The sequence below is a fragment of the Chiloscyllium punctatum genome, chromosome 3 (genome assembly GCF_047496795.1).
Source record: "Chiloscyllium punctatum isolate Juve2018m chromosome 3, sChiPun1.3, whole genome shotgun sequence".
Lineage (NCBI taxonomy): Eukaryota > Metazoa > Chordata > Chondrichthyes > Orectolobiformes > Hemiscylliidae > Chiloscyllium > Chiloscyllium punctatum.
In genome coordinates, this window is record NC_092741.1 from 15,333,266 (window position 1) to 15,358,770 (window position 25,505).

Below are 25,505 nucleotides of genomic sequence, written 5' to 3' on the forward strand. Positions count from 1 at the left end.
TACTGAATAAACTCTTAGAGATAATCTGTGAACACAAAAGGAACTGTATAAATTCAAGTTTTCCTATCTCCAACAGATCATTTGAAGGCAATTTTCTACTTTAGAGTGGGCACTTCTACTGAAGTTAATGACACAGAAAATTAAAAGTAGTCTTGGACAAGGTATAATGGGTCCCCTGCTTTGTCCATCCAATATCCAACTGATTGAGGACATTTAGTGAAATAAAGTTTGTCCAACCCTTTGAAGAGACTGGGTAGAATTAGGAACCATGCAAATTAAAGATGCGAGAATGAGGTGATTGAAGAGGAAATCTCATTAATTGATGCATGATCATTTATATAGGATCACAGAACTATTTTAACCTTCAGAGCAAGGTATAGACCTGTTGGTGTGTAAAAGCGGCCATGCATTTAATTGAGGCTGGCACTATAAGTTAAAAATATATCTGATGGGATAACAGAGGAGATGATTAAAATTTACACCTTTCCAGCCTTCTATGTACCATACGTTGGCTTTATATCAAATCAATATTTTGTGATCAGTGTCCTGGCAAATCACATAATTCGGGCTGTAATGGGAGTTTTAAATTAATTGCTAATTTGTGTCGGGGATTAGCATTTGGAAGAGGGGAAATGTATGCTTAGAAAACAAGAGGATAGAGCAACATTACAGCTCACTATTTACACAACAATACCCAGCGTGGGGCAGTGTACCCTAACGTAGGAAAACAGCAGTAGATAGGATCCAATGGGAATAAGGGATAGCATTTTTTGCAGCTGCCCCTGGATTACATCTCCTCCCTCTCTGGGTCCTGCAAAAATGCTATCGCTTATTCCCAATTCCTCCGCCTTTGCCACATCTGCTCCCAGGACGACCAGTTCCACCACAGAACACACCAGATGGCCTCCTTCTTTAAAGACCACCATTTCCCCTCCTACATGATTGAAGATGTCCTCCAACATATCTCATCCACATCGCTCACCTCCGCCTTCGAACCCCATCCCTCCAACTGCAACAAAGACAGAACCCCTCTGGTCCTCATCTTCCACCCCACTAACCAGTATACATAGCATCATCCTCTGCCATTTCCGCTACATACAAATGGACCCCACCACCAGAGATATATTTCCGTCCCCAGAGATATATTTCCTCCGAGACTATCTGGTCAGGTCCATGCCCCCTAACAACTCACCCTCCCCTCCTGGCACCTTCCCCTGCTATCACAGGAATTGCAAAACCTGCGCCTACGCCTCCCCCCTCACCTCCATCCAAGGTCACAAAGGAGCCTTCCACAATCATCAAAGTTTCACCTGCAATTCCACACAAGTGACTTATTGTATCCGTTGCTCCTAATGCGGTCTCCTCTACATTGGGGAGACAGGACGCCTACTCGCAGAGCGCTTCATAGAACATCTCCAGGACACCCGCACCAATCAACCCCAACACCCTGTGGCCGAACATTTCAACTCCCTCTCCAACTGTGCCGAGGCCATGCAGGTCCTGGGCCTCCTCCATCACCACTCCCTTACCACCTGACGCCTGGAGGAAGAACGCCTCATCTTCTACCTCGGGACCCTTCAACCCCAAGGAATCAATGAGGACTTCACCAGTTTCCTCATTTCCACCCCCCCCCCACCTTACCCCAGTTCCAACCTTCCAGCTCAGCACCGTCTTCATGACCTGTCCCACCTGTCCAGCTTCCTTCTCACCTGTCCACTCCACCCTTCCATCCGACCTATCACCTTTACCCCGATCTAGCCTACACCTATTGCACTCTCAGCTACCATCTCCGCAGCTCACCCCCCTTCCATTTATCTCTCCAGCCCTGAGGCTCCCAGCCTCTTTCCTGATGAAGGACTTTTGCCGATACGATATTACTGCTCCTTGGATGCTGCCTAACCTGCTGTGCTTTTCCAGCATCACCCTAATCTAGTCCACAGATCCCCTCACAGCAGCTATATGGTGGAACAGACAATAAATCAAGAGGTAACAAAGGGAGTACATTTGGTGAGGTTCTGAATGATTACTTTGCATTAGTGTTCACTGAGGAGATGAACATGATGAATGTTGAGATTAGAGATAGAATTTTGATTAGTCTGGATCACATTGACATAAGTAGGGAAGATGTGTTGGGTAGGCTAGAGGTTTTTAAGGTGGACAAATCCCCAGGACTGGATGGGATCTATCCCAGAATGCTGAGGGAGGCAAGAGAGAGAATAGCTGGGGCCCTGGCAAACATCTTTGTGGCATCCTTAAATTCAGGTGAAGTGCCAGAGGACTGGAGGGTTGTTCATGTTGTCCCTCGGTACAAGAAAGGTAGTAGGGATATTCTGGGTAACTACAGGCCACTGAGCTTGACGTCGGTGGTGGGAAAGTTGCTGGCAAAGCTAATTAGGGATAGGATCTATTTATATTTAGAAAAGAATGGGCTTATCAGTAATAGGCAATATGGTTTTGTGCGGTGGAGATCGTGCCTTACCAACTTAATAGAGTTCTTCAAGGAAGTGACCAAGTTGATAGATGAAGGAAGGGCTGTTGATGTCATATACATGGACTTTAGTAAGGCCTTTGATAAGGTTCCCCATGGTAAACTAATGGAGAAAGTGAAGTCATATGGTGAGCAGGGTGTTCTAGCTAGGTGGATAAAAATCTGGTTGAGCAACGGGAGACAGAGAGTAGTAGTTGAAGGGTGACCAGTGGTGTTCCACAGGGGTCAGTGTGGGGCCACTGTTGTTTGTAATATACATAAATGATCTGCACTGTTGGTATGACCAGCAAGTTTGCAGATGACACGAAGATTGGTGGAGTAGCAGAAAGCATAAGGGACTGTCAGAGAATACAGGAGGATATAGATAGATGGGAGAGTTGGGTGGAAAAGTGGCAGATGGATTTCAATCCAGACAAATGTGAGGTGATGCATTTAGGCAAGACTAATTCTAGAGCGAATTATACAATGAACAGAAGAGCCTTGGGAAAAGTTGATGGGCAGAGAGATCTGGGAGTGCAGGTCCATTGTACCCTGAAGGTTGCTACATAAGTGGATAGAGTGGTCAAGAAGGCACATAGTATGCTAGCCTTCATTGGACAGGGTATTGAGTATAAGAGCTGGCAAGTCATGTCAACATTGTACAAGACATTGGTTTGGCCACATTTAGAATACTGTGTACAGTTCTGGTCACCACATTACCAAAATGATGTGGGCGCTTTGCAGAGAGTGCAGAGAAGGTTTACAAGGATGTTGCCTGGTATGGAAGGTGCTAGCTATGAAGAAAGGTTGAGTAGGTTAGGTTTATGTTCATTAGAAAAAAGGAGATTGAGGGGGGACCTGATTGAGGTTTATAAATCATGAAGGGAATAAACAGGGTGGATAGACACAAGCTTTATCCCAGGTTGAGGGATTCAATAACAAGAGGTCACACTTTCAAGGTGAGAGGTGTAAAGTTTAAGTGGGATACACGCGGCAAGTACTTCACACAGAGGGTGGTGGGCATTTGGAATGCGTTGCCAGCAGAGGTGGCAGAGGCAAGCACGGTAGATTCATTTAAGATGTGTCTGGATAAATGCATGAGTATGTGGGGCGTACCGGGAAATAGATGCTTAGGAATTGACCGACAGTACATTTGGATCGGCTCAGGCTTGGAGGGCCGAAGGGCCTGTTCCTGGGCAGTATATTTTCTTTGTTCTTTGTTTTATTATAAAGCATAGTCAAAACATGTGGTGCAGGACATGCACAGCCGGTCAGGCAACATCCGAGGAGCAGAAAGTCGTGACATTTCGAGCATGAGCATAACAAGGTGGAGGTGGGGCTTCTTCAACTCCCCCTCCCACTGCCCCAAGGACATCGGCCTCCTCCCCTGTCAAATCAAAACAACCAACGAATGGAAGAAGAATGCCTCATCTTCCACCTTGGGACTTTTCAAAAACACTGCATCAACATCAACTTCACTAGTTTCCGAACCTCCCCTCCTCCCACCTCATCCCAGACCCAACCCTCCAACTCAGCACTGCCCTCTTGACTGTCCTACCTGTCCATCTTCCTTCCTGCCTATCCACTCCAACCTCCCTACCGATCAATCACAATTCCCTTCCACCTGCATGCACCTATCGCCTTCCCACCAACCTTCCCCCTAGGCCCAACCCCACCCCACTATTTATTTCTCAGCCCCCTTCCCGTCCACATTCCTGATGAAGGGCTTACGTCTGAAATGTCAATATTGGCTTACCTGCTATGCTTTCCCAGTGCCACCCTTTTCGACTCTGACTCTCCAGCATCTGCAGTCCACATTTTCTGAGGGTCTTATGTTCATTTTGGCTTATCAAACAGACACAGAGCCATTCAGCATGGAAACAGATCCTTCAGTCCAGCCAGTCCATGCTGGACATAATTCCAAACTAAACTAATCCCACCTGCCTGCTCCCGGTCCATTTCCCTCCAAACCATTCGTATTCATTTACCTATCCAAATGTCTTTAAAAATCTTATATTAGTGAAATATAATAACTGTAATAACTGCAAGAAAACTGAAATAAATATTTAAACCTGCAATCCCAAGAGCAGCTGCAAGATCGATGCTGCCTCCCTTTTCATATTTTAAGTGGAATAAATATATGAAAATATATTTATTTTTAAATATATGAAAAAATAAATATTTTTATTTAAATATATGAAAAAACTCAGTCCATTCCAGTTAACTCTGCCCTCACTTCTTTGTAATCATCCTTATTTAAGCTTAAATCAATTAGTTTGACCCAAGTTACTCTCCCTCAAACTGAATGTTAAATTCTACCATATTGTGGTCACTGTTTCCAAGGGGATCTTTTATACTTGCATCAATTATTAATTGATTAATTTATTATTAATTAGTTCACCGCCAAGCTGTTACCACCCAATGCCTGGCGGAAGAATGCCTCATATTCCATCTTGGGACCCTACAACCACATGAGATAAATGTGGATTTCAACAGCTTCCCTCCTCCCATATTATCCCAGTCCCAAGCCTCCAACTCGGGCACTGCCCTCCTGATCTGTCCATCACTCCCCCCTTGACCTATCACCTTCACCCTCATATTCATCCATCTATCATTTTCTCAGCTACCTTCCCCCCAACCCCACCCCCAGCCCACAAGCCTCATTCCTGATGAAGGGCTTATGCCCGAAATATCGATTCTCCTGCTCCTCAGATGCCTGACCAGCAACACACTCTCAACTCTGATCTCCAGCATCTGGAGTCCTCACTTTCTCCAACTCTATAACAATATGCTGTTCCAATAAGACATTATTCATATTACATCAGTTTAATTTCAAAACCACACAGCCACTGTCATCTTCTGTGACTTCACTCTTCTGGCTGCTGAATTCCCTGGATCATCTTCTTTGTTTTTACTGCGAAATGTTTCATATCAAAAGATACCTTTGATAGACAGTGTTTCCTAATTTCTTGGATCTGACTTAATGGCAGTTGTTCTGTCTCTGATTTTCAAAATGTCTGCATTTTTATATCCCCAACATAAGATTGACTCATTGGTTTGATGTTGACAAAACAATACCTTCAAACTTATTTAGGTTTTAGTATCCTTGGGCATAATTTGAACTGATTGGTTAAATTTGAATTGTTGTCAAAACAGCAACCAAAACCCAGGTATCCATTTCACAACCAAATTTCCATATTTTAAATTTTCTAGTTCACTCTGGGACTGTCATCTAGACACCTACACAGATGCTTGCAATCTATCAGTTCCGAACAGCATTCACACTCTTAAAGGTACAGTACACACCTTCAACTTCACAGCAGTGGAACCCTGGATGACAAGAGATATTGAGGTTTTGACCAGAAAAAAGGAGGAGGTATGGCAGCTGGGGTCATATTGGGTATATAGAAGTATATATATAGAGGTATATTGGGGATATAGAAGTTTACTGAAGAAGGAAATCTGGAGGGTGAAAAAAGAGCACGAGATAGCCTTGGCTGAGAAGATTAAGGTGAATCCAAAGAGGCTCTTCAAATATATTAAGGAAAAATAATAACTAGAGAGAAAATAGGGCTCCTCAAGGACCAAAGTAGACATATATGTATAGAACCGCAGAAGATGGACGAGGTTCTCAATGAATATTTCTCCTCTGTGTTTATGTCGAGAAAGACATGAAGACTTGGAAACTTGGTGAAGTTACTGGAGATATCTTGGGGGACAGTCCCTATCACAGTGGAGGAGATGATGGATGTATTAGAATGTATGAAGCTGAATAAATCTCCTAGTCCTAATCAGATATATCCAAGAACACAGCAAGAGGCTAGAGAATAAATTCCAGGGGCCCTGGCTGATATTTTTGCATCATCATTAGCCACGGGTGAGGTCCCAGAAGAAGGGCTGCAAAGAAAAGCCTGGGAACTATAGGCCAGTAAACCTAACATCTGTGGCAGGTAAGTTACTTGAGAAGATTCTGAGAGATAACATACACGTGCATTTGGAAAGACAGTGTTTGATTAGGAGTAGTCAGCATGGCTTTATGAATGGGAGATCATGCCTCACAAATTTGTTAGAGTTCTTTGATGAAGTGACCAGGAAGGTTGACAAGAACAGGGTGGTAAAGGTAGTGTTCATGGATTTCAGCAAGGCTTTTGATAACATTCCACATAAAAGGCTGTTCTAGAAGATTAGATCGTATGGAATCCAGGGTGAGCTGACAAATTAGTTTCAAAATTGGCATGTTGGTGGGAAGAGGAAGATAATAGTAGAAGGATGATTCTAAGCCTGGAGGCCTGTGATTAGTGGACTGCCTCAGGGGTCGGTGCTGGGCCTATAATTGTTTGTTATCTATATCAATGTCTTGGATGCGAATGTCCAAGGCATGATTAGTAAATTTGTTGATGACACTAAAATAGCCAGTATCATGGACAGGTTATCAGAAGTTGTAGCAGAACCTTGATCGTCTGGGGAAGTGGGCCAAGAAATGGCAAATAAAGTTTAATATAGTGTGTGTGGTCTTGCATTTTGGAAAGTCAAATCAAGGTAGGAGTTTTATGGTGAATGGTGGGGCCTTAAGGTGTGTAGTGGAACAGAGGGACCTTGGTGTTCAAATTCACAATTCTCTGAAAATGGAGTTACAGGGAGACAGGGCAGTGAGGAAGGTATTTGACACACTGGCCTTCATCAGTCAGGGCATTGAGTCATTAAACCGGAAAGAGTGCAGGAGAAATTTACAAGTTGTTGGCAGGACTCAACATTCTGAGTTATAGGGAGGAGGTTGGACAAGCTAGGACATTTTCTTTCGAGCATAAGAGACTGAGGGGACCTTATTGAGGTGTATAAGATCAAGAGAGGTGTGGATAAGGGGAATGCACTGTCTTTTTCCCAGGCTTGGGAAATTGAGGACTACAGGGTATCAGTTTTTGGTCAAAGGGGAAAGAATAAAAGTGAACCTGAGAGGTATCCTTTTTACACAGAGAATGGTACACGTATGGAATGAGCTGCCAGCACACATAGTTGAGGTAGATACATTAACAACATTTAAAAGGCATTTTGACAAATACATGGATAGGAAAGGATTAGAAGGATATGGTAAAAACAATGACTGCAGATGCTGAAAACCAAATACTGGATTAATGGTGCTGGAAGAGCACAGCAGTTCAGGCAGCATCCAACAAGCAGCGAAATCGATGTTTCGGGCAGTGAGGAAGGCATTTGACACACTGGCCTTCATCAGTCAGGGCATCGAGTATCAAAGTTGGGAAGTTATGTTGCAGTTGTACAGAACTTTGTTGAGGCCGCACTTGGAGTATTGTGTTCAGTTTTAGTCACCTTGTTATAGGAAGGATGTCATTTCCCCTTCCCCCACCTCATCCTAGTTTCAAACTTCCAGCTCAGTAACTGCCTCCTTGACTTGTCCGGACTTGTCCGACCTGCCTATCTTCTTTTCCACCTATCCACTCCACCCTCTCCTCCTTGACCTATCACCTTCATCTCCTCCCCCACTCACCCATTGTACTCTATGTTACTCTCTCCCCACCCCCACCCTCCTCTAGCTTATCTCTCCACGCTTCAGGCTCACTGCCTTTATTCCTGATGAAGGGCTTTTGCCCGAAACGTCAATTTCGCTGCTCGTTGGATGCTGCCTGAACTGCTGTGCTCTTCCAGCACCACTAATCCAGTATTAGAAGGATATGGGCCAAGTGTAGGGAAATGGGGTTAGCATGGATGGATGAACATTTTGGTCAGCGTGAACTAGTTTGGGCCAAAGGGCCTAGCTCTGTGCTGTAGGACTCTATGACTCTCTGACCAGAATAAGGCGTCACACATTTAAAACAGAAGTGAGGAGGGATTTCTTCTCCCAGAATGTTATGAATTTATGGAATTCTTTACCACAGAGGACTTCAGAGGTCAGATAATTAAGTATGTTCAAGGCTGACATGGACAGATTTTCAATCTGTAAAGGAATGAAGATTCCTGGTGAAAGGGCAGGGAAGTGGAGTTGAAGAGAATCAGATCAGCCATGATCTCTTTGAATGCCACAGCAGATGTGATAGGCTCAATGACTTACTTCTCCTTCTATGTCTTGTGCTCATACTATGACCTTCTGGACCAATCCTTGAGCCTCTTGCGCACTCCATTTCTCAGCTTCAGGCTGCACCTTGGTGACATCATCTGAACTCAAAAGACACTTCAAGCACTAGATTAAGCTGGAACAGAAGTTGGTATCCAAAAAAGAAATGGTCAAGGTTGAGTGTCCTAACATCTTGCCTCTGTTCAAACTTATTACGAGTACCGGAGCAGTGCAGGTCTTCAGGGTTTGCCCACACTCTTACTTAGGTCAATACAGTAGTGAAGGGCTTCATTAAATGTCAACTATTTTGTAAAGGCAATGACCATTTTCAATTCCTGTCTTGCCACATGAGAGGTTCTGGAGGACTGAAAGGCAGCCAATGTGGTGCCATTATCCAGGAAGGGAACAAGGGATAAACTGGCTAGTCAGTCTAATCTCAGTGGTGAGGAAACTGTTGGAAGCAATTCTAAGGAACAGAATTAATCTGCATTTGGAGAGACAGGGATTATTCAAGAACAATCAACATGGTTATGTTAAGGAGGAGGTCATAGCTAGCCGATTTGATTAAATTTCCTACAGAGGTGACCGGGTTTGTCAATAAGGACAATGTTTTAGGTTAAATTTTTTTAAAAATCAAAAACAGACCTGAGCAGAGTTAACTAATCTTAAAAAGAGTCACTGCAGTGGTAATGTTCCTATCCCTGAGAGGCCTGAGCTCAAGTCCTACCTGCTCCAGGAATGTGTAATAATATCCCTGAACAGGTTTAATAGAAAAATAGATCCAATAATTTAAAAAAATGAAGGCAGATGGTATAGTATTCTTGCCTTTTCAGCCGAGGCAGAGAGTTTAAGAGCAGGGAGGTTATGCAAGAACTGTATAAAGGATTAGGTGAAAGTGAGTACTGCAGATTCTGGATATTAGAGTCAAGAGTGTGGTGCTGGAAAAGCACAGCAAGTCAGGTAGCATCCAAGAAGCAGGAAAATTGATGTTTTGGGCAAAAGCCTTTCATCAGGAATGTATAAAACATTAGTTAGGCAATAGCTAGAGTATTGTGTGCAGCTTTGGAATCTACATTATAGGAGAGGTGTGATAAGAGAGACGATTTACTAGCATGTTGCCTAGGCTGGAGAGTTTCAATTATGATAAGAGATTGAACAGCCTGGGGTTGTTTTCCTTACAACAGAGGAATTGAGAAGGGACATGATTGAGATGTATAAAATTATTATGTGTATATGGTAGACAGAACAAAGTTTTCCCCTTGGTCAAGGGATCAATGACGAGAGGGTATTGATTTAAGGTAAGGGGTAGAAGGTTTAGAGGAGCTGTGAGGAAGATCTTCCTCATTCACAAAGCAGTGGTAATCTGGAACTCACTCCCTGTGCAGGAAAATTGACGTTTCGGGCAAGAGCCCTTCATCAGGAATCTCCAGCATCTGCAATCCTCACTTTCGCCTAGGTTCCGACCAAACTCAATGCAAGCAATAGCAGCAACATTTCATCTTCTGCTTAGGTACGTTATTGCCCTCAGGACTCAACACAGAGTTTTACAATTTCAGAGCATGAACACTTCCTTTCTTGTCATTTGTTTGCATCGACAACACCAGGTCGTGATATGACATGGTTGTTTTCAGCGTAGCCAACCCATTTTTGACTACTCATCGTCCCAATTATCACCTCTCTAGCTTCTCTTTTTCCCTGGTTTACTATCAACAATCTCTTTGCCTACCATTTTTTTCTCTCTCTTGGCTCCCTCTCCATCTACTCACTCACTCCTCTAAACCTCAGTCATTAACATAAATACCACCCTTTTCTAGTTATGAAGAAGTGTCACAGCACTCAAAACATTGTCAGTTTTCTCTCCACAGATACTGTCAGACCTGCTGAGTTCCTCCAGCAAATTCCTATTTTTATTTGTTTCAAATCTCCAGCATCCGCAATTCGGAGTCTTATTTATAGAGGTGAGACAACACCTGGAGGACTGTGTGCAGTTTTCAACTCCTTTTCTCTGAAAAAATATTCTTGCCATAGAGAGAATGTAACTAATTCCTGAAAAAAGCTATATATCCAAAACAGTTGTAAATCTCTCAACATAAACAGCAAAAAGAAATATGCAACCGTATTTCCCAGTAATGTCTGTTATAGACATTCCATCCCAAGAGATTATCATCATACCTCCAATTTTAACACAACAGATGAAGTTGCAAACTTTTCCTTTCAGCTCATTTCTGTGCATTTACCAGATCTGAGTCTCTCCATTACCATCTCAACCCAAGATACACAGACATGTCACAGTGGCTCACTGGTTAGCACTGCTGTCTCAGTATGCCAGGAACCCAGGTTCAATTCCAACTGTGTGACTGTGTGGAGTTTGCATGTTGTCCCTGTGTTTGTGCAGGCGACCTCCAGGTTCTCCAGTTTCCTCCTAAAGTCCAAGGATGTACAGGTCAGATCTATTGGCCATGTTAAAGTGTTCAGGGATGTACAAGTTAGATGGGTTAGCTGTGCCAAATGCAGGGTTACAGGGATAGGGTTAGGGGGTGGATCTGAGTAGGATATTCTTCAGAGGGTCAATGTCAACCCATTGGGCCAAATGGCCTGCTTTCTCACAGTAGGAATTCTGTGATTTCTTAGCTAACTCACTGCACTCTAAGAAAAGAAACATGAGGACTTTCTAAGCCCCAACTACTTGGACTCCTTAAGTAGTTTAAGACTTTTTTCTAAATAGTGTCATGGAATCATACAGTGCAGAAACAGACCCTTCAGTCCACCTCAACCATGCTGACCAAACATCCTCCTGACAAAGCTATACTGCCCTACTGCTGGTCTTGTCTCTGGACCTATTTTTGTCATCTTTCCACATGTCCCTCGCTGGGTTGTAAAGCTCAGATTTTTTAACACATGTTCATTCATGGGATGTGGGCTTTGCTGGTTGAGTCAGCATTTATTGCACCTAAGTACTGCGTTTGAGAAGGTGGTGGTGAGCTGCCTTTGATAACCACTACAGTATATTTGTTGGAAGTACATCTCCAATACCATTAGAGAGGGTGATCCAGGATTGTGAGCCAGCAAAACTGAAGGATTAACAAGCCATCAGTGACTGCAGATGAACTTGCATGAGGCGGTTTTCCCATATACCTGCTGCTCTTGGCCTTCTGGATGATAATGGTTATGGTTTTCACATATTCAGCAATGATCTCATCAGGCATCTTGTCTTGTCATTTCGTATAAGTCACATGATCTCTTTGAAAAGTTGTTTTGGCCCTTATAAAAGCAAGTCACCTTCGTAGAGCTGCAAACCAAAACCTCATTTATCTTTACTTCTGGACCCAGGTTCCCAAATAATAAGAATAATATGATCTAAACGATCATCAGAATATTACAAAAAGCAAGGAATACAGAAATGCTGAAAGAAAATAGCATTAAGGGATATTAGGCAAGATGTCAGAGAATGGCAATTTGCCTAAGAGGCCTAATCCTACACCTACTTTTATGCTTAGATGTTCTTATGACTGAATTTTATCAAAGGAGACGATGACTCTCTAAATAGATGGTCACTGACACCTGTACCTCCATCAGTGAGGACCTCACACCCAAGATTTCTATGCTTTGCAATAGCAGTCAAAATTACTGTGGTCTTGAAGTTTTTTATCATGAAATTGTTTCAAGAGTGAGCTTTGGATATCTATCGCATCTCATAGGCATTGATACACATTTTACATTTTTGCTAAAGCTGGATTACCGAGGAAGCATAGCAGGATCAGTGGCCACTGGATTATGCTACCTCACTTAGAATCCCCTAAGTGCAGGGCATTATCAACTGCACCATTTTTTTACTACCAAGACCCAGTGACTAACCCACTGAAACATCTTATCTTCATCTATCCTGTCAATTGCTTTTGGTATTTTATACGTTTCAATGATTCTTTGAGATTCTGGAGAATACAGGTCAAGTTTGCCCAGGCTGTGTAAGCAGAATCGAGAGTCCCGCATGGTATGTTTGCCTGGTGCAGGAGTTCAGGACATCTCTGACTAGCTTGAAATGATATTGGAGCAGGAGTGGGAGGATCCAGTTGTTGTGGTCTACGTTGGAACAAACAACATAAGCAAGACTAGGAAAGAGGACCAGTTTGGGGATTATCAAGCACGAGGAACGAAATAAAAGAACAGGACCCCAAGGGTAAGAATCTCTGGATTACTACCCAAACCACATGTAAATTGGCTTAGGGCTAAGAAAATTAGGGAAGCAAACAGGTGGCTAAAGGAGTAGTGTGGGAAAGAGGGGCGTCACTTCATGGATCATTGGCATCCGTTTTGGAACAGGAGGGATCTGTACTGATGGGACGATGTCCACCTTAACTAATCTGGAACCAGTATTCTAGTGAAGAAGACAAATACGTTGGTCACTAGGACTTTAAACTAGTGAATCGGGGAGGGGGGGAGTAACAGGAAGTATGATAGTAAATAAAAAGACAAGCATCAGGTTAGCATGTGTGCAGGAAAATTTAACTATATGGCAGACAATGAAAGAAGTGAAAAGGAAGGATAACTCAGGAGATATTATTAATGGAGATGTTGGAATTCATAAAGAGGGTACAAAAGCTAGCATTAGGGCATTTTATCTAAATGCTCGTAGCATTTGTAACAAGGTAGATGAGTTAATGGCATAAATCATTGCAAAAGAATATGGTTTAGTAACCATTACGGAGACATGGTTACAGGATGGTCATGACTGGGAGTTAAGTATCCAAGGGTGTCAGACTATTTGTTAGGACAGACAGGAAGGTAAGGGAGGTGGTGTAGCTCGGACCTTTAAAGATGACATCAGGGCGGTGGTGACAGATGATATAGATTCTATGGAGAATAAGGTTGAATCCATTTGGGTAGAAATTAGAAATTCTAAGAAGAAAATATCACTGATAGATATAGTCTATAGGCCACCAAATAATATCACAATGGGGCGGGCAATAAACAAAGAATGCCTGTAAAAGTGATACAGCAATTATCATGGGGGATTTTAATCTACATGTCAATCAGTCAAACCAGGTCCATCAGGGTAGCCTTGAGGAGGAGTTTATTGAATCAATCTGCGATAGTTTTCTTGAACAGTATGTAATGGAACCAATGAGGGAGCAAGCTATCCTCGATCTGGTCCTGTGTAATGATACAGGAATAATAAATAACGTGATAGTTAGGGATCCTCTTGGAAGGAGCAGTCATTATATGGTTGAATTTAGAATACAAATGGAAAAGGAGAAGATAAAATCTAATACCAGGCTCCTGTGTATAAACAAAGAAAACTACAATCGGTGATGAGGGAGGAGTTGGCTAAAGTAGACTGTGACTGTAAGCAAAGACTTTATGGTGGGACAGATGATGAACAGTGGAGGACTTTAAAAGCAATCTTTCAAGGTGTTCAGCAAAGGTAAATACCAGTGAAAAGGAAGGATTGTAGGAAAAGGGGTAATCTGCCATGGGTGTCTAAGGCAATAAGGCGGGTTATCAAATTGAAAGAGAAGGCATACAAAGTGGCCAAGAAGAGCATGAAACCAGAAGATTTGGAAAGCTTTAAAGGTCAACAGAAAGCCACAAACATATCTATAAAGAAAAGTAAGATAGATTATGAGAATAAACTAGCTCAGAATATAAAGATAGATAGCAAAGGTTTCTATAAATATATAAAACGAGAAAGAGTGGCTAAAGTAAACATTGGTCCTTTAGAGAATGAGAAGGGGGTATGAGGAAATGGGATATGAGGAAATGGCTGAGGCATTGAACAGATATTTTGTGTCAGTCTTCACAATGGAGGACATGAATAACATGAGTCTAGATTAGAGTGGTGCTGGAAAAGCACAGCAGGTCAGGCAGCATCCGAGGAGCAGGAAAAAGCCCTTCCTGATGAAGGGCTTTTGCCTAAAACATTGATTTTCCTGATCCACGGATGCTGCCTGACCTGCTGTGCTTTTTCTGAACCACTCTATTCTAGACTCTGATTCCAATATCTGCAGTACCCACTTCTGCCTAGCCAACATGAATAACATGCCAGTAATTGACAAGGAGATGAAGGAAGGTGAGGACCTGGCAACAGTCATTATCATGAAAAGAGTAGTGTTGGGCAAGCTAATGGCCCTAAGGATGGACAGGTCTCCTGGCCATAATGGAATGCATTCCAGGCTACTAAAAGAGATGGCAGAAGAAACAGCAAATACAGTTGGGGTAGTTTTCCAAAATTCACTGGACTCTGGGACAGTTTGAGCAGATTGATAGGTTCTTGTTGTGTAGAGGAATTAAGGGCTACGGGGAGAATGCTGGTAAGTGGAGCTGAAATGCGCATCAGCCATGATTGAATGGCGGAGTGGACTCGATGGGCCGAATGACCTTACTTCCACTCCTATGTCTTATGGTCTTATGGTCTTATGATTAGAAAACAGCAAATGTCACGCCGCTGTTTAAAGAAAGAGGTAGACAAATGAGGAATTATCGACCAGTTAGTGTAACTTCCATCATGGGGAAAATACTCGAGTCTATTATCAAGGAAAAAAATAGCAAAGCATCTAGATAGAAGTTGTCCCATTGGGTGGGCGCACCATGGGTTCATGAAGGGCGGTCATGCTTAACTAATCTAATGGAATTCTATGAAGACATAATGGGCATGGTGGACAATGGGGATCCAATAGATATAGTGTATCTAGATTTCCAAAAGGCATTCAACAAGGTGCCGGACAAAAGTCTGCTGCATAAGATAAAAACGCATGGTGTTATGGGTAATGTATTAGCATGGATAAAGGATTGGTTAAATAATAGGAAGCAAAAAGTGGGGTTAAATGAGCGCTTTTCTGGTTGCAATCAGTCACTAAAATGTGACTCAGGGATCAGTGTAGGGACTGCAATTATTCACAATTTATATGAATGATTTGGAGTTGGGGGCTACGTATAGTGTATCAACGTTTACGGATTACACTGAGAGGGGACAGTAAAGTGTGCAGAGGATTCTAAAAGTTTGCAAAGGTACATAGGTAGTTTAAGTGAGTGGACAAAGGTCTGGCAGGTGGAGTACAATGTTAACAAATGTGAAGTCATCCATTTTGGTAGGAACAACAGTAAAGAGGACGATTACTTGAATGGTAAAATATTGCAGCATGCTGCTGTGCAGAGGGACCAGAGTATCCTTGTGCATGAATCACAGGAAGTTGGTCTGCAGGTGCAACAGGTCATTAGAAAGACAAATGGAATTTTGCCCTTCATTGCTAACGGTATTGAGTTTAAAAACGGGAAGGCTATGTTGCAACTGTAGAGGGTACTGGTGAGGCCACACCTGGAATACTGTATACAGATTTGGTCCCTTTACTTGAGAAAGGATGTACTGGCACTAGAGGGGGTGCAGAGGTGGTTCATTAGGTTAATTCCAGAGTTGAAGGGGTTGGTTTATGAGGAGAGACTAAGTAGATTTGGATTATTTTCATTGGAATTTAGAAGAATGAGGGGAGATCTTAAAGAAACATATAAAATTATGAAGGGAATAGATAAGATGGAAATAGAGAGGATGTTTCCACTGGAAGGTGAAACTGGAACAAGAGGCCATAGCCTCAAAATTAGGGGGGAGCAGATGTAGGACTGAATTGAGAAGGAACTTCTTTACCCAGAAGGTTGTAAGTCCGTGTAATTCCCTATCCAGAGAAATAGGCTTCCTCAGTAAATATTTTCAAAGTAAGATCGGTAATTTTCTGAACAGGAATGAAAGATAAGGCCACAAAAAGATCAGCCATGATCTTATTGAATGGCGGTATGGACTTGAAGGGCCTACTCCTGCTCCTGGTTCTTATGTTGTTTTAGGGTAGTCCCACCAAGCTAGGAATAAGTCTGGTGAATCTACATTGCACTTTCTCTGTGGCAATAATATCTTTCCTGAGATGAGGAGACTAAAACTACACACAGTAATACAGATGGAGTCTGACTAAGTTTGTATACAATTCAAATGAGGCCACATTATTTCTGTATTCAAATTTTCTTGCAATAGAAGCTAACATTCCATTAACCTTCCTGGTAGCCTGTTGCATCTGACACGTTAGCCTTTAGCAACTTATAGTCAGGGGCACCCAAGTCCCTTTGCGTGGCAACATTTGCCAATCTTTCACTACTTAAGGAATACTCTGTACATCTGTTCTTCCTACAAAGGTGGATAACCTCACATTTTACATCTGCTGTTTTCTTTCCCAATCATCAGCGTCATAAAGTAAGAGTTATACAGCACATAAACAGACCCATTGGTCCAACTCGTCATTGCGGACCAGATATTCTTAACTGATCTCGTCCCATTTGCCAGCACTTGGCCAATATCCCTCTAAGATAAAAACAAGGACTGCAGATGCTGGAAACCAGAGTCTAGATTAGAGTGGTGCTGGAAAAGCACAGCAGGCCAGGCAGCATCTGAGGAACAGGAAAATCGATGTTTTGAGCAAAAGCCCTTCATCAGGAATAGAGGCAGGGTGCCTGCAGAGTGGAGAGATGAATGAGAGGGGGTGGGGGTGAGGAGAAAGTAGCATAAAGTAGAATAGGTGAATGGCAGTTGGGCTGGAGGTGATAGGTCAGAGAGGAGGGGGGAGTGAATAGGTGGAAAGGAAGATAGGGAGGTAGGACAGGTCATGGGGATGATGCTGAGCTGGAAGGATAAATGAGAGGGGGCTGGGGCCCATGGCATCAATGTGGATTTCACCAGTTTCCTCATTTCCCCTTCCCCCACCTCACTCCAGCTGCAACCTTCCAGCTCAGCACTGCCCTCATGACCTGTCCTACCTGCCTATCTTCCTTTCTTCCTGTCCACTCCACCCTCCTCTCTGACCTATCACCTTCATCCCCACCCCCATTCACCCATTGTACTCTTTGCTACCTTCCCCCACCCTCTTCTCTGACCTATCACCTCCATCCCCACCCCCATTCACCTATTGTACTCTATGCTACTTTCTCCCCACTCCCACCCCCCTCTCATTTATCCCTCCACTCTGCAGGCACCCTGCCTCTATTCCTGATGAAGGGCTTTTGCATGAAACGTTGATTTTCTTGCTCCTCGGATGCTGCCTAACCTGCTGTGCTTTTCCAGCACCAATCTAATATAGACTCCAGTATTCCTCTGAACCCTTCCTATTCATATATCCATCCACACACCTTTTAAACATTGTAATTGTACCATCAGTTCCTCGATTGTTCATTCCATACATGCACCACCCTCTGCATAAAAACAGTGCCCATCTGCTCTCTTTTAAATCTTTCCCCCTCACCCTAAACCTATGCCCTCTGGTTGGATTCCCCTACCCTGGGAAAAAGATCTTAGCTATTTACTGTATCCATGTCCTTCATAATTTTATGAACTTCGATAAGGCCACCCCTCAGCCTCCAACTCTCCAGGGAATATAACCCCAGTTTATTCAGCCTATCCCTTCAGCAAAGCCTTCCAATCCTGGCAACATCTTTGTAAATCTTTACAACATCTTTTCCAAAAGCAAAGAGAGCAGAATTGAATGCAGTATTCTAAAAATGGCCTTGCCAATATCCTGTACAGCCACAACATGAAATCCAAAATCTTTACTCAATGCACTGAGTAATGAAGGCAAGTATGTCAAATAGGAGGAGAAAGTGAGGACTGCAGATGCTGGAGATCACAGCTGAAAATGTGTTGCTGGAAAAGCGCAGCAGGCCAGGCAGCATCCAAGGAGCAGGAGAATCGACGTTTCGGGCATCAGCCCTTCTTCAGGAATGAGGAAAGTGTGTCCAGCAGGCTACGATAAAAGGTAGGGAGGAGGGACTTGGGGGAGGGGCGTTGGGAATGTGATAGGTGGAGGGAGGTCAAGGTGAGGGTGATAGGTCGGAGTGGGATGGGGGCAGAGAGGTCAGGAAGAAGATTGCAGGTTAGGAAGGTGGTGCTGAGTTCGAGGGATTTGACTGAGACAAGGTGGGGGGAGGGGAAATGAGGAAACTGGAGAAACCTGAGTTAATCCCTTGTGGTTGGAGGGTTCCCAGGCGGAAGATGAGGCTCTCTTCCTCCAGGCTTCGTGTTGCCATGGTCTGGCAATGGAGGAGTCCAAGGACCTGCATGTCCTTGGTGGAGTGGGAGGGGTAGTTGAAGAGTTGGACTACGGGGAGAACACCTCTGGGACACCCGGACCAACCAACCCAACCACCCCGTAGCCCAACACTTCAACTCCCCCTCCCACTCCACCAAGGACATGCAGGTCCTTGGACTCCTCCATCGCCAGACTATGGCAACACAACGGTTGGAGGTTCCGCCTGGTACCCTCCAACCACAAGGGATGAACTCAGATTTCTCCAGTTTCCTCATTTCCCCTCCCCCCACCTTGTCTCAGTCAAATCCCTCGAACTCAGCACCGCCTTCCTAACCTGCAATCTTCTTCCTGACCTCTCCACCCCCACTCCTCTCCGACCTATCACCCTCACCTTGACCTCCCTCCACCTATCGTATTTCCAATGCCCCTCCCCCAATCCCCCATCCCTACCTGCTGGACACACTTTCATCATTCCTGAAGAAGAGCTGATGCCCGAAACGTCGATTCTCCTGTTCCTTGGATGCTGCCTGACCTGCTGCGCTTTTCCAGCAACACATTTTCAGCTCAAGTGTGTCAAATACCTTCTTTACCATCCTATCCACCTTCAATGATCTATGAACCTACACCACAAGATCTTTGTTCAGCAACACTCCCCAGTACCTGACTGTTAAGTGCATAAGTCCTGCCCTGACTTGCCTTACCAAAATGCAACATTTCACATTTATCTAAGTTAAACTCCATCTGCCATTCCTTAGCCTATTGGCCCATCTGACTATGGTTGGTTGTACTGTGAGATAACCTTCTTTACTATCCATTACACCATCAATTTTGGTGTCATCTGCAAATTTACCAACCATACCTCCTATATTCACAACAAAGTCATTTTTATAAATGACAAGAAACAGTGGACCCAGCAGTTATCCTTTCAGCACAGTGCAGGTCGTAGGCCTCCAGTCTGAAAACAACCCTTCACTCTCATCTTCTGCCTCCTACATTCAGGCCAATTTTTTTATCAAAATGGCCAGCCTTCCAATGGACTTCATATAATCTAACTTTCTTAGCCTCATTCCTGATGAAGGGCTTAAGCTCGAAACATTGATTCTCCTGCTTCTGGGATGCTTCCTGACCTGTGCTTTTCTCACACCACGCTCTTCGACTCTGATCTCCAGCATCTGCAGACTTCACTTTCTCCTAATTTTGCTAACCGGTCTACCATGTAGAACCTTGCCAAATGCTTGCTGAAGTCCATGGAGACAATGACTTCAGCCTTCATCACTTCATTACTTTGCCACTTCTTCAGAAAACTCAATCAAGTTACTGTGATGCAATTTCCCATGCAAAAAGCCATGTTGACTATCCTTGACCAGTTCTTGCTTTTCCAAATGCATGTAAATCCTATCCCTCAGCATTCCTTCCAATAACATACCTACCACTGACGTCAGGCTTACCAGTTCAGCTTGGCTTTTCCTCACCACCTTTCTTAAATAATAGCACCATATTATCCAAGAAGCCTGTCCAAATCCTTTTGAAATATTCTACATCTTTCTGCCTAGCTTTGTGCCATTGATAAATTTGGAAACATTACATTTCCAACTCATTGATATATATTATGAACATCTGGGGCCCAAGTACTGATCCTTGCGGTACCCCACTGTTCACAGTCAGCCAATGAGAGAATGAACCATTCATTCCAATTCTGTTTTTTATCAGGCAATCCTTAATCCATGCCAGTGCATTACCCACTATCCCATCTGTTTTAATTGTGCTAATCAACTTCCTGTGGGGAATCTTTTCAAAGGCCTTCTGAAAATCCAAATATACAACGCCTCCTTTATCAAGTTTGTTAGTAACATCCTCAACTCATTGGATAAACACAATTTTCCATTCACAAATCTATCCAGCGTCCAACAAGATCATTTTTGACCACATGCTAATTTATTGTGTCCTTTATGATAGACTCCAGTGTTTTCCCGAACCACTGTTGTAAGGCAAACATGTCAGTCGCTCATTTCTTTCTTCTCTTATTCCTTTTTGCTAGTTTTTGCAAGCTTGCAATCTTGCAGATTCTATGGAATTTTGAAATATGATTACCAATGTATCAACTATCTCTATAGTCACCTTTCAATTTTCTGTGATGTCATATGAACTTTCAGACCTATTAATGTCTCCAGCACAATCTCTAATTTGCTTAAATTCATCTTCCCTGGTCACTTGGCTCTCTAATTCTGGGAGATTGCTTGTACCTTCCTTAGTGAAAACAGACAGAAACTGATCATTTGGCTTCTTTGCCATGTCTCTAATCCCCATTATAAGATTGCCTGACTGCTTTTTAATGAACCGTGGCTAAGCAACCTTGGTTAATTTCCCCTGGTTAAGCAACACTTTAATTTAAAAGTCTTATCCTTCTCTTCCTGTCTCTCCAAAGTTTTGCCCTCTTGATCTTTGTGCACTCCACCAACAAGTAATCCTCTGTAAAAACCATACTCATTCAATTCTTTCCTTCCAATTCTATCCAATTAATTTCTCTACCATTTAGACCATAAGACATAGGAGTGGAAGTAAGGCCATTCGGCCCATCGAGTCCACTCCGCCATTCAATCATGGCTGATGCGCATTTCAGCTCCACTTACCAGCATTCTCCCCGTAGCCCTTAATTCCTCTAGACAACAAGAACCTATCAATCTCGGCCTTGAAGACATTTATCGTCCCGGCTTCCACTGCACTCCGTGGCAATGAATTCCACAGGCCCACCACTCTCTGGCTGAAGAAATGTCTCCGCATTTCTGTTCTGAAATGACCCCCTCTAATTCTAAGGCTGTGTCCACGGGTCCTAGTCTCCTCGCCTAACAGAAACAATTTCCTAGCATCCACCTTTTCAAAGCCATGTATTATTTTGTACGTCTCTATTAGATCTCCCCTTAATCTTCTAAACTCCAACGAATACAATCCCAGTATCCTCAGCCGTTCCTCATATGCTAGACCTGTCATTCCAGGGATCATCCGTGTGAATCTCCGCTGGACACGTTCCAGTGCCAGTATGTCCTTCCTGAGGTGTGGGTATTCTGTGTAAGCTCTAGAGTTTTCTTCCTAACCCTCTTTGCATTATTCCCCTCTTTTAGAATGAACCTTAAAAACCTAACTTTCTTCTGCCCAAATAGGTCCTTATGAGACGCATTACTAAATTTTGCTTCATGCGCATCAGTAATGTAAGTTGGGATATTTTATTACACTAAATGTAACTTGGAAATCCAAGGGAAACTTTTACAAAGATGCAAATCAAGACCAGGAATAGGTCACTCATCAACTCAAGCTTGCTCAGCCTTTATCTAAAGGCCTGGCTGACCTGGTTACTCCACATCTGTGTCTGCTTCCAACTACTTTTTAATCAAGGATCTATTTGCCACTGCTCTAAAAATCTTCAAATTCTCTGCTTCTACACTTTGTGAGCAACAGAGTTCCAAAGACTTTCAGTCTTCTGTGAGAAAAATAATTCCCCTCATCTCTGTCTCAAATGGGTGATGATTTGGAGATGCCGGTGTTGGACTGAGGTGTACAAAGTTAAAAATCACACAACACCAGGTTATAGTCCAACAGGTTTAATTGGAAACACACTAGCTTTCGGAGCAATGCTCCTTCATCATCATGTTACAATCAAGCCCTCGACTATCACCTGATGAAGAAGCGTTGCTCCGAAAGCTAGTGTACTTCCAATTAAACCTGTTGGACAATAACCCGGTGTTGTGTGATTTTTAACTTAAATGGGTGGAGTAATGATCCCTAGTTCTAATTCTCCCCCAGTCAACCTACAACTCCCCATAAAGTCTTATCTGTTTAATATAGTCACCTCTTACTCTTCTAAACTCCAGCAGATACAACCCCAGCCTACTGCTATAATGTTCATCATAAGACCAATGCCTATTCCAGGTATAAGTCGAGTTAACCTTTTCTTAATTTCTTCGAATGCAATTACACTCTTCCTTAAATAAGGATACCAAAACTGAAGACAATACTTCACGTGTGGTCTCACCAATATAACTTATAACTGATGCAGTGCTTCCCTACTTTTATAATCAATTCCTCTAAGTGAATTCTTACATTCTATTAGCTTTTCTAATTACTTGCTGTAGCTGCATACTAACCTTTCATAGTTCATACTCCAGGATACTCAGATCCTTCTGTAGAGCTCTGAGATTCAATCTCCCACTACTTTGCTCATATGCTTTTTAAAAAATTTCTTATTAACAAAGTGGACAATTTCACATTTTCCCACATCAGACTTCATTTGCCAGAATTTCGCCAATACTACTTAACTTATCCATATCCCATTGGAGTCTCCTTACAGGCTTTTCACAATTTACTTTCTAGTCCACCTGTGAAATAACTCCACAGAGGTCAGTATCTCATCACCAAGTCATCCTACATTTACACATGAATAGTCCTTGACTTTGGTACTACCTCATTCAGAGTCAAGTACCAGAGTTTCAGGATCTTGGACATGCACCTTTTTCACATGTCAGGCCTCTCTGATTGGATCAGATTAACAGCCCCAATCAGGGAACTGATATTTTATGAAGTCCAGCTCCCTGACCTTGTTACAATTACCCTTTGGTTCCTTCATCCAAGTCATTTATTTAAAATGTAAAAGTTTGAGGACCAGCACTGATCTCTGCAGCACAACACTCAATACATTTGTCAACCAGGCCCAACATGACTCATGTGTGCCTACCATCTGTTTCCTGTTAATTATCCAATCTATACCCAAAATGTATACCCAAAATGTACCATGAGACTTTATTTTCCACAATGATCTTTTATATGACACCTTTTTAAATGTCTCCTGGAAATCAAAGTAGAGTTCTTCTTTATCCCCAGTGTACTACTTCCTTAAAAAAAACTCACGAATTGGTTAAAATTTTTTAAATAAAGGGGTTAGACTCACATTTTCCAATCGATGGAAACTTCACTGAAGTAATATTCTGTATAAATGTTGAATTCAATGCCATAGTCACCCAATCAATCACTACAAAAGAAGACAGCTTCCTAAATATAATTTGTTATTTTAGCATTATAAATTCTGGTATTTGAAGGTTTGTGCAAAGATATTCCGGTAGCACAGTGGTTAGCACTGCTGCCTCACAGCACCAGAGACCTAGGTTCAATTCCTGCCTCAGGTGACTGATTGTGTGGAGTTTGCACATTCTCCCCGTGTCTGCGTGGGTTTGCTCTGGTTTCCTCCCACAGTCCAAAAATGTGCAGGTTAGGTGAATTGGCCATGCTAAATTGCCTGTAGTGTTAGGTGAAGGGGTAAATGTAGGGGAATGTGTCTGGGTGGGTTGTGCTTTGGCAGGTCGGTGTGGACTTGTCAGGCTGAAGGGCCTGTTTCCACACTGTAAGTAATCTAATCTAAATTACCCGTAGGGGAATGGGTCTGGGTGGGTTGCGGGTCGGTGTGGACTTTTTGGGCCGAAAGGCCTGTTTCCACACTGTAAGTATTCTAATCTAATATTTATTTTAGATATTTTGAGTGCGAAAATACTTTGCAGTACTTTGCTTGTAGGGGCAAAAGTGAGATCACTACACCAAAAGACATGGGGGAGTCAGGGCTGTGGAGAGGAAGCATTTGTAGAGATAGGAAAAAGGACATGATGGAGAACACTCAAGGTGTATGGGGGCTTACATAGCATCAGGTGATCTCCTGAGTGGTGTTTTTTGCCAGTGGCTACTATGGTCTCCACAAGGGGAACATAGAAGAGCAGTGTGACAATATCAAGTTGAAATGTCAGAGTTCATTAGTTGGAGATTAGTTGGAGATAAAGCTTGCTGTGGGAATCTCCACATTAAGAGGATGAATGAAAATGGGCTGTCAAGATATTGTGAGGTAAAAGGGTACATTGAGCTCTTAAGTCCTCCACAAACCCTCAGTTGCATTGCCTTGATGTTATATACAACTGGAAAAAGGTTGCATCAACACCCAGAATTGTGAGTTTGATTGGCAAAAGCACAGGATCCACATGTGCTGAACCCTCTGTCATTGAAAGAGCAAATACATGAATCAGATGTTTTGCAAACTTCAGAGCAGTTCATTTGTAAACATTTCATTGCATATGAGTTATGGGAAGCTGGGGCGCATGCGGGTGCCCATGGCTACTCCTTTGGTCTGATGGAAGTGGGAAGCTTCGAAGGAGATGTTAATTGAGGGTGAGGACTAGTTCCACCAATCGAATGAGTGTGTCAGTGGAGGGGGACTGGTTGGCTTGGTGGGAGAGGAAGAAACGGAGGGCTTGGAGGCCTTCGCATGGGGATGGATGCGTATTGGGACTGGATGTCCAGGTGAAGATGTGGTGTTGGGGCTGGGGAATCGAAAGTCATGGAGGAGGTGGAGGGTGTGCGTGGTGTCCCAAACGTATGTGGAGAGTTCCTGGACCAAGGGGAACAGGACAGAGTCGAACTGTGAGGACATGAGTTCAGTGGGGCAGGAGCAGGTGGAGATAATAGGTTGACCAGGGTACTCAGGTTTATGGATTTTGGGTAAGAGGTAGAACCAGGCAGTGCGAGTTTGGGGAACTCTGGAGTTGGAGAGTCCAACTTCCATCAGACTACAGGGGTAGCCTTGAGTACCTGCATGGGCTGCAGCAATGCCTGCCTCTTGGAAGGGTACATTGAATAGTCCATCCTCCAAAGTTACACCGGCACCATCCCCCACCTTTTCTTCCACTACATTGATGACTTGTATCAGTACCTCAAGGTTGAAAGATTCATCAACTTCACCAACACCTTCCACTCTGATCTCAGGTTCACATGGACAATCTCCGGCACCTTCTTCCCCTTCTTGGACCTCTCCATCTCCACATCTGGCAACTGACTCAACACGGATATCTATTTCAAATCCATCAACTCTCACAGCTACCTTGAC

General features: G+C 43.2%; 1 protein-coding gene across 1 annotated transcript in view; it reads left to right on the forward strand.

Moving 5' to 3' along the window:
- LOC140453953 (dynein axonemal heavy chain 8-like) overlaps window positions 1-25,505 on the forward strand; it is a 1,210,036-nt gene that overhangs the window by 817,429 nt on the left and 367,102 nt on the right. The gene's annotated exons all lie outside the window — the stretch shown is intronic.